Consider the following 10,799-nt stretch of genomic DNA (forward strand, 5'->3'; position numbering starts at 1 on the left):
CTGCTTTAAAATGTTCCTTGTCTTATCATTGGAACAGCTGAATATTTAATCCCTGTAAGCAGAACTTTCTGTCCCACAAGCAACTTCCAAATACAGTCACTTCCCAAATTACCACACAGAGTTGTATATTAATTATAAATGCTTGGTCAGTAGCTCAGGCTTACTACTAACTAGCTCTTATACTTAACACATAGTTCTTATCTATGTTATCCACATGACTTGGTACCTTTTCTTAGTATAACATTCTTACCTTTATTTCCTCTGCATCTGCCTGGCAACTCTCTGACCCCATCTGTCCTCTTTTGAGCATTCTTGGTTTGGTCCTCCCAGCATATACTTCCTGCCTGGCTACTGGCCACTCAGTGTTTTATTAAACCAATCTGAGTGACAAATCTTTACAGTTTACAAGAGGATGATTCCACAGCAAAACCCCACTTATAATTATCTCTAAGACAAAATCATTAAGAAAATGCTTGAAGGAGTTTGGATATATGCCTTTTTGTGTATATTTTTAACTGATTATCATCTACTTACTTCTATGTTCTAAATTTCAAAATAGTACATGTAAATAGGCAGCCTGATGAAAAAGAACTTAAGGCAAATCCAATAGAACATTATCAGTGTCAGCAAATGAATGAAAACCTTTTGTTCCTTTCTCACAACATCCTCTGTTCACCATCTTCTACATTCATAAGTAAAAGTCAGAGATCAGTGAATAGGAAGCTGGCATTTCTCTAAAGTATATATATATATATCTCATTAATTTTTAAGGCTTGCTACCAAAATAATAGTAAGTAGGGGTGTCTTATAAATAATAGTTTATCACAATTCTGGGAGGCTAAGAAGTCTAACAAGAAGGCACTGAAAGATTCAGGGTCTGGCAAGGGCTCATTTCTTGGACTTCATGTATATTGTCATGGTGTTTTCACATAGTGGAAGAAGTGATATTTCTTTTAGGCCTCTTGTGAGGACACTTATCTCATTCTGAGACTTCCACCTCACAAATACCCTCACTGCCAAGCACTATCACCTTGGTAGGAAGGATCTCAATACAGGAACACTGGGGACTGCATGGATTCCCTCTTGGTCTAAGAATATTATAATTCCCCTAGGAAAGCAGCAGGCATTCCTATGAAGAGAAGTCTGAGTGCTAGCCAGAGTATGCAAATGACCTCCTGGCCAATGGAGAGAAGCAGACTCATTGTGTCTGTCAACTCCTGTAAATTAAATACCATTTAGATATCATCACTTTGTCTATCTAGGTCATGGGTACATTTGTTTGCTTGTCTGATTGCCCTGTGTGGGATAGTCTGAGAATGTGAAAATCTTAAAATTTATGAGGATAAAGGAAGAAATTATTGAATAGCATTTTGGATCTATAGTAGAGCTAGAAATATAAATTTTAAGAGTTTACATGATGGTTTCTATAGCAAGAAAATCAAGAAAGAAAAGAAGCTATAAAATGAAATAGGGGCCATGACTGAAGTAAGACCACTCAGGAACACCTTTGCTTTTTATGAAAATGCTGCTCTACCAAGACATGGATAATCCTAAGCAGAAAATTAGATTTAGCAACAAAGACAATATCCATTATGCAAAAGTGCCACTGTGAATGCATGAGGGAGGGAGGGAGGGAAGGGAGAGAGAGAGAGAGAGAGAGAGAGAGAGAGAGAGAGAGAGAGAGAACCTGAACATGTGCTTCTAACCTTGAGCACTAGCCTACCCATTGGCCACCTACCTACCTGCTCTTTTACTTGATCTCTATACTTTTGTCCATTGTGGCCCCCTCATCCCGTCCTTCTCTATCCTGTATTACAGAGTCTGTTCTGCTTGTTCTCTGGGCAATTTTTGTAGACAGATAAAGAGATAGAAAGTATTGTCTTTTGTTTAGGTGTTTCATACTGGAAATTGTTGAACCTAGGGCCTCATGAATGTTAGGCAAAGGCTCTTTACATGTGCTATAGTCCCCCAGCCCCAAACTATTCCTTTTTTGAAGTTTATAGTGAGAGGGTAGGCAAGCTAAAAGAGTGCTGAACAGAAATTGAGGCGGAGATAGGAAAAGAAGGTGAAGTGCTGTTTTGTTATTTTCACAATGAAATGCATGAGCACACGTTATGCTCATCATATTCTGAGTTTTCTGTGAAGATGACAATATTCAGTCATTGAAGGTGGGGCTGTGAAGGAGAAACAATGTGCAGAAGACTAAAGCTCCTAAATGCTAAGATGGAAAAAGGTGGTACAGGAAACAAATTGTGTTTGGAACTAAGGAGAAAATGGCTCACTATGGGGGAGATTAGCATTAAAATAAAAGAAATAGAAAATACTACAGTTGCATGTGGTGCCCACATCCTCTAAACAGAAATACAACCCCAACATTCAATTCACTGAAAAGATATCAAATCACCTAATGAAAGACAGTAAGGGGGACAGCTGTTTCTTCAGAAGACTAGAGTACTTATGGAGTCTAAGACAGGTCTTGGAGAATATCTTAGTTTGCTTTTGTTGCTTTGATAAACTCCATGACCTAAAGGAACTTGGGGAGTGAAGGGTTGATTATATACAGGTTACAGTCCATCATCAAGAGAAGCCAGGGCAGGAAATCCAGGAGCTCAAGGCAGTAGAAACCACAGAGAAATGCTATTCCCTGGCTTGCTCAGCTTACTTTCTGATATAATCCAGGACCTCTTTCCTATGGGTGGCAATGCCCACAGTTGGCTGTGCCTTCATATAAACCACTAAGAAAATGCTTCCCAGGCCAGACTAATGGAGGCGATTCTTCAATTAACTTTTCCTCTTTCCTGGTGGCTCTAGTTTGTGTCAAGTTGACAAAAACTAATCAGTTTAGAAGTCAATAGAACTGGGCACAATTCATGTTCCAATTGTTTAGGCTTGATCATGTGGGATGATAAACAATTGTATGCTGAGTCTAGCTAGGTGATCTCTCAGCAGAGGAGCTTTAGTATTTACTTTGATGAAGGTCATAGAGTTCTTCATGGACTAAAGAAATGTATTTTCAGAGAGTTTGTGAAACAAAAATTCATGCAAGTTTTTGGCCAAACTTCCACATAATACTAAAGTCTTTAACATAGAGAGGCAAATCATGATGTCCTGTTAATGAAGTGTTGTAGATGGTTTCTTTCTGAATTCAGGCAGGGTAAGTAAACAATCCCATTAAGAGTAAACATAAATTTGAGATAAATCAGGAAAATAAAATGAAATTACCTATATTTAAAAGGCATCTAATTACTGACAACCCAGTAGGATTACAAATGTTTTTTTATAGAATGGAAATCTGTTGATGTTCAGATTTTTCTTTGTTGATTGCTGCAAATAGTGCAAAGGGATGTAAAAGAATATTAAGACAACAGAGAACCAGCATACAAGAAGTTAAAGTAGGCTGCCCAGGACTTCTCAAGGACAATGCCGACTCACAGAGCTACACTGGTCCTGTACAGAATTCTAGCCAGTACACACCTGTTAGCAGCGGACATGTTATGAGCAGAAGGTAGACATCCTCTTTGTCCATGAATCCTGGCTCCTTCTGGATGAATTCAGATTTGACACTACATGCTTTAACCCAAGTTCATGGAGCTCAACTAATCATCCCTTATTTTGGTCCAAGTCAGCACCTTTTGTCTGTATTACAGTGGCAACCTAGCTGGAATGCCTATGCTCACTTCTCATCTTCTATGGCCCATTCTTAATATAACACTTGGAATGATTCTTTTAAATCCTCAGTCAAATCACATTGCTTCCAATGGTGCCTTCTGAGAGCAGGGGCTGGAGTCTTCATGTTATTCTACTGGGTTCTATGCTGGAGGCCACACGACCAGCCTGCCCACTGATGCGCTGTCCTCATTCCCTGTTATTCTCACTCTACTCATCCCTTCAGTCACACTGGTTCCTTGTCTCTCTGGACTGTCCAGCAACATCCTCTCTCAGACCTTTGCACATATCCCCGTGCTTAGGGTACTTCTCATATTCTTCAGGTCTTTGTTCAAACATCACTCTTTAAATGAAGCTCACTGCTAGTAATCCCACAGGAAAAGATGTTTTCCATCATGCCTCTCCTGGAAGGTCCTGTCATGAAGGGCTTGTTAGTATTTTATATAAGTTTTCTTTCTGAGTAAAATGAGAAGTTATTGCAGGGTTTTGAGTTGAGGAGTGGATAATCAACATATCCCTTGATAGGATTCCTCTGGCAGCTATGTTAAAAGTAAGTTACAAGTAAGTTACAAGGTATGGGAATAAAAGTAGAAGTGTGGGAGTCCATTTCAAAAACTGCTGTAGACAACTCATCAGAATGATGGTACTCAGATCAAAGTGATTCTAGCAGGAAGTGGCTGGATTTTGGATATACTTCAAGGCAAATAAGATTCTCTGATATATTTGATGATGCACGGGGGAAGTGAGGGAGGTAATTAAAGAAAATGACAGGGACTTTGGCTTCAGTGGCTATAGAATGATGCACTGCACTGCACTGAGGAATGCTGTAGGCAGAAGAGTTGTAGGGGAAGATCAATTTCACTTTGGACATATTGAGTTTGAGACGTCTATTGGACATGCAAGTGACAGTGTTGAGTAGCAGTTGGATATACAAATCTGGAGTTCTGAAGAGAAGTCTGGAGTTGAGACATAAATTTGAATGTCATTGGCATGTAGATGGCAGTTAGCCCGAGTCTCCTGAGAACAGGGCTTGATGGTAGCAAGATAGGCAGTCACAAGGAAATGGGGCCTAGGGGGTGGAATGTGGAAGGAAGGGGCCAAATGAGACATGCTCTCAGTCTTCCTATGCTGTGTCTTACAAGCAATTGCATACATTTTAGGACAATTTACTTGGGGTTATAATACTTACATTGAACTTTCATAACAAAATAGCATAGACTAGGTGATTTAAATGATGAGAATTTATTGTACTACAGTTATGGATGTCAGAAGTCTGAGATCAGGATGCCAGCATGACCCGGTCACAGCAACGGTTCTGATTAGCCTGAAATGGCTGCCTCCAGCTGGCATGTTTGTCTCTTGTATCATGAGAGTATCATCCCCACTTGATAAGGTTCTTCTGCTGGTCTGCTTAGCAACCATCACTGCTTCACCTCTAGATGCAGTCAAATGCATTTTGTGAGGCTACAACTCAGTTCACAGCACTTTTACGGATCACCAAATTAAGTTCACTCAGAAATCCACAAAGTCTTAGCTTGGCACAGCACCAACTCTAAAGCTGAGGTCTTATCTAAATATCTAAAGCAGACATGGGTAAGATTCAAGGTACCTCTTATGACAGGGCAAAATTCTGGGGCAGGGGAAATGGGAGCAAAGATTTATACATAGGCTCAAAATTTCTTTCATGTAGAAGTCCATGCTCATTCACCTCCTATGTGTAAAACTCCTCTGAGATTTCTGGACATGAGCTCCTGGACACCCAGTGGGTATCTAATATCAGGACAGAAGCTTTATGGATGTAGCAGAAGAGGCCCACAATGGCAGAAGGCCAGGGCCTGTTACCTGGTGCTTATGGGGAGTTAGAGTCAAGACAGAACTGATTGCTGTGGCATGAGGGTAGGGTGGTACAGTGGTAGTGGAGGGTAGGGAATTGGGGTGGAGAATGGGAGTGGGGGATGTGGTGACTGTGATGAATTACAGTGAAGCTAAAGGGTGCCAAGTAGCATGTCAGAGGCCAGGGTAATTTAGGAAGGAGCTTTCCTGATTGGTTTCTCATTCCAGAGTTAATTTTCTATGACTGTGTTTAAAAGTAGTTCTGATATACTCTTTTAATGTTATAAGTCATTCTAAAATAGAACAAAATATTTATTCTACAATAGGTAATAGAGGTCTATGTGCACATTGATATTTAAGCAATAACAGCATGCTCATTATACCAGAGAAAAGTCAAATAACCATGCTATAAAGACTTGATAGTAGCAGATCCTCTTTTGATCTGATGCAAAGAAGGGGAAGTTAAAGCCATAAACAGTAGAAGGGGGCAGGACTTTTACTGACGAAGATACCGGGAAAAACAAAACAAAACAACACATAAATGGAATTTTGCCAGCAAATATGAAATATGCCAAAATCAGGCACTCTTCTACATTTTGAAAGACAAAGGGACATAGAACAGAGCAACTCCATATAAACTGGGGTAAGGGTAGCTTTAGTCAGAGTTTTCTAGAGGAACAGAACTGATAGAATACATTAGAAGACCCTTTCCAAGTGGGGATGAGTGGTAGTTCGAATGTTATTGGCCCCCATAAACTCATAGGGAGTGCCATTATTAGCAGGTGTGGGTTTGTTGGAGTGGGTATGGCCTTGGAGGAAGTGTGTCATTAAGGAGGCAGGCTTTCAGGTCTCATATATCCTCAAGCTGTGCCCAGTGATACAGACCACTTCCTGTTGTCTGTGCAAGATGTAGAACTCCAAGCTACCTCTGCAATGTGATGTCTGCCTGTATACAGCCAGATCCCCCCATGATGATAGTGGACTGAACCTCTGAACTGTAAGCGAGCCACCTCAATGAAACGTTTTCCTTTATAAGAATTGCTGTGGTTATTGTGTCTCTTCACAGCAATAGAAACCCTACCTAAGACAGATTGGTACTCTCATATGACACAAGAGACAAATGTGCCAGAGCTTTATCCGCCAGGAAAGCACATAGATGGAGGCAGCCATTTCAAGCTAAACAGAGCCATTGCTATGACCGGGTCATGCTGGCACCATGATCTCAGACTTCTGACATCCACAATTATAGTACAATAAATTCCCATCATTTAAATCACACAATCTGTGCTATTTTGTTATGAAAGTTCAACATGTGGATTATAACTTCAAGTAAATTGTGGACTTAGGCTGGCTCTGAACTCATGATCATCCTTCCTCAACTTCCCAAGTATTGAGATTATAGGTATGCATCATGCTGCCCAGAACAGGGTATGAGTCTCACCCTCTAAATTATTTTACAAGCCACTCACTTCTTTTTATTGTAAACATTTGTACTCTGTTGATTTTTTTTATTGGCCTTTAAAAAGATTTGAGACTTGCCCTCTTAGAGCTACTTCCCTATTGCAATTACTTCATCCATCTGTGCAGCCCCGCCCAAACATGACAGAGCAGTAAACAACTTTATTTTTTAAAGTAAAAGTAGTGCTGCCCAATACATTTATCAAAGCACATTGGGACCATGTGTGTGCATGGGTATATTAAAATCATATGAGGAAAACCTGGGCCATGGACTTGTGAACACATCAAATTGAGGAAGGGCACAGAACCCTCACATGAACCGCATAAAGAGGAGAACACTTAACACTGTGGTGGCTAACATCCCACAGACTGGCCATCTGATCACCTGGTATGTGTGTCAAGGGACCAGTGGAGAGAGAAGTCCCTAGTGTGCTCTAAGGTCTTCGCCTCAGTTCAGTACCCATTGCTGATGTGGCTTACTCAGATTGCCATCTCTCTGCCTTTCCTTCCATTTGGCCATGCTGTCCTTCTCGTCTATGACTTTCAGGTCCTACATCTCCTTTTTATAACTGACTGAACCCAAGGCTTGGAAGCAACCTGTGAGTCTGAAGCAGATCTTTGCATTGCTCTCGGCTTCTACTTCTGCTCTTTAGTTGGGCATTGTGGAGCTTCATGACCTCTGCTGAGTCCTCCTTGATCCTGAGTAACCATTCTGCAACCTTCCATAAAACATATGGACAGATTCACTGCAGGATGTGGAATGTGTGATCTGAGAGTTAATGCTAGCAGTAGTTCATATAGTAGAGTTAATATTAGTTATGATTGGGATTAAGAACCTCTGCTTGCTTAGCCAGCTCTCAAAGGAATCAGACCACTCAGTAAATGGCTGCCAATGAAAACAGTGTACCTTGTGTTACATTCTTTATTGTTATTCAGTAAATACTGACATTGTGGAAAGATAATAACATGTTCATCTACATTTCTGACATAGCACATTCACATTATCTTCAACCTGAACCTAGAATTGTTTGTGGCTATGCTTCATATTATCCCAATCACTTTTACTCCTTTCCCAAATTCATTTAACACCTTGTTCTGGCTAGTTTTATGTCAACTTGACAGAAGCTAAAGTCATGTGAAAGGAGGGAACCTCAACTAAGAAAATGCCTCCATAAGACCAAGCTGTACATAAGCCTGCAGGGCATTGTCTTAATTGTTGATTGGTATGGGAGGATCCAACCTACTGTGAGTGGTGCCATCCCTGGGCTAGTGGTCCCGGGTTCTATAAGAAAGCAGGCTGAACAAGCTGTGGGGAGCAAATCAGTATGCAGCACCCCTTCATGGCCTCTGCATCAGCTTCTACCTTCAGGTTTCTGCCCTGCTTGAGTTCCTGTCCTGACTTCCTATAATGATGAACAGTGATGTGGAAGTGTAAGCCGACTGTTTCATTGAAGCAATAGAAACCCCAACGAAGACATACCTCATCTCTATAAAATCATTTTCTGAACTAGTAACTTATTTTTCTGCCCAAACTGGCAGACAGCTTTGGCTTTTTTTTAAATAAATAATTCTTTTCTTTATTATTATGTGTTTTAAATTTTATACATCAGCCATAGGTTCCCCCTCCATTCCCATGACCTCCAGGTTCAAGGCACCCATGGGGATTCACTTAAACTTGGTAGATTCAGTACAGGCAGGTCCTGTCACCTCCTTCCAGACTGAGCAAAGTGTCCCTGTGTAAGCCCAAGGTTTCAAACAGCCAGATAATGCACTAAGGACAGATCCTGTTCCCACAGACTGGGTGCCTCCCAAACAGATCAAGCTATTCAATGGTCTCACTTATCCAGAGGGCCTGATCCAGCTGGGGGCTCCACAGCCTTTGGTTCATAATTCACGTGCTTCCATTTGATTGGCTATTTGTCCCTGTGCTTTTTGCAATCTTGGTTTCAACAATTCACGCTCCTGCAGACCCTCCTCTTTCTCGACAGGTGGACACCTGGAGCTCCATCTGGGGCCTGGCTGAGGATCTCTGCATCCACTTCCATCAGTTATTGGATGAGAGTTCCAAGACAACTGTTAGGGTATTTGGCCATCTGATCACCAGACTAGGTCAGATCAGGCTTTCTCTCGACCATTGCCAGCAGACTACAGAGGAAATACCATTGTGGATTTCTGGGGACCTCTTCAGCACTCTGCCTATTTCTGGTCTCATGTGGTCTTCATTTATCATGGTCTGTTATTCCTCATTCTCCCTTTCTGTTCTTGATCTAGCTGGGATCTCCTGCTCCCCTAAGCTTTCTTTCCCTCAAATCTTGCACTTCATTACTCCCACTGTCATCCAGGTTGTTCATGCATATCTCATCCATTTCTCTGTGATTGGGTGATCCTTTGGTCTTTCCTAGGGTCCTGTTTTCTAGGTAGCCCCCCTGGAGTTGTGTAGCAATCTAGTCATCTTTGTTTTACATCTAGTATCCTCCTATGAGTGAGTACATACCATGTTTGTCCTTCTGAGTCTGGGTTACCTCACTCAGGATGATCTTTTCTAGATCCATCCATTTGCCTGCAAACCTCATGATGTCATTGTTTTTCTCTGCTGAGTAGTACTCCATTGTGTACACGTACCATATTTTCTTTATCCATTCTTCAGTTGAAGGGCATCTAGGTTGTTTCCAGGTTCTGGCTATTACAAACAAAGCTGATACAAACATAGCTGAGCATGCCCTTGTGGTATGATTGAGCATTCCTTGGGTATATGCCCAAGAGTGCTATAGCTGGGTCTTGGGGAGATTGATTACCAATTTTCTAAGGAAGCACCATATTGATTTCCAAAGTGGCTGTACAAGCTTGCATTCCCAACAGCAGTGGAGGAGAGTTCCCCTTGCTCCACATCCTCTCCAGCATAAGCTGTCTTCTGTGCTTTTGATCTTATCCATTCTGACAGGTGTAAGGTGGGTATCTCAGAGTCATTTTGATTTGCATTTCCCAGATAATTAGGGATGTTGAGCAATTCCTTAAATGTCTTTCAGCCATTTGAACTTCCTCTGTTGAGAATTCTCTGTTTAGTTCTATAGCCCATTTCTTAATTGGACTGTTGGGCATTTTGATGTCTAATTTCTTGAGTTCTTTATATATTCTGGATATCAGCTCTCTGTCAGATGTGGGGTTGGTGAAGACCTTTTCCCATTCAGTAGGCTGTCGCTTTGTCTTGTTGACTGTGTCCTTTGCTCTACAAAAGCTTCTCAGTTTCAACAGGTCCCATTGATTGATTGTTTCTCTCAGTGTCTGTGCTACTGGTGTTATATTTAGAAAGTGATCTCCTATGCCAATGCATTCAAGAGTACTTCCTACTTTCTCTACTGTCAGGTTCAGAGTAGCTGGATTTATGTTGAGGTCTTTGATCCACTTGTACTTAAGTTTTGTGCACAGTGACAGATATGGATCTATTTGCAGCCTTCTGCACATTGACATCCAGTTATGCCATCACCATTTGTTGAAGATGCTTTCTTTTTTCCATTTTACATTTTTGGCTTCTTTGTCAAAAATTATATGTTCATAGGTGTGCTAGTTAATGTCAGGGTCTTCAATTTGATTCCATTGGTCCACATGACACTTTTTATGCCAGTACCAAGCTGTTTTTATTAGGGTAGCTCTATAGTAGAGCTTGAGGTTGGGGATTGTGATGCCTCCAGAGGTTGTTTTATTGTACAGGATTCTTTTGGCTATCCTGGTTTTTTGTTTTTCCATATGAAGTTGAGTATTATTCTTTTCAGATCTGTGAAGAATTGTGTTGGTAATTTGATGGGGATTGCATTGAATCTGTAGATGGCTTTTGGTAAAATGGC

The sequence above is a fragment of the Onychomys torridus genome, chromosome 2 (genome assembly GCF_903995425.1).
Source record: "Onychomys torridus chromosome 2, mOncTor1.1, whole genome shotgun sequence".
Taxonomy (NCBI): Eukaryota; Metazoa; Chordata; class Mammalia; order Rodentia; family Cricetidae; genus Onychomys; species Onychomys torridus.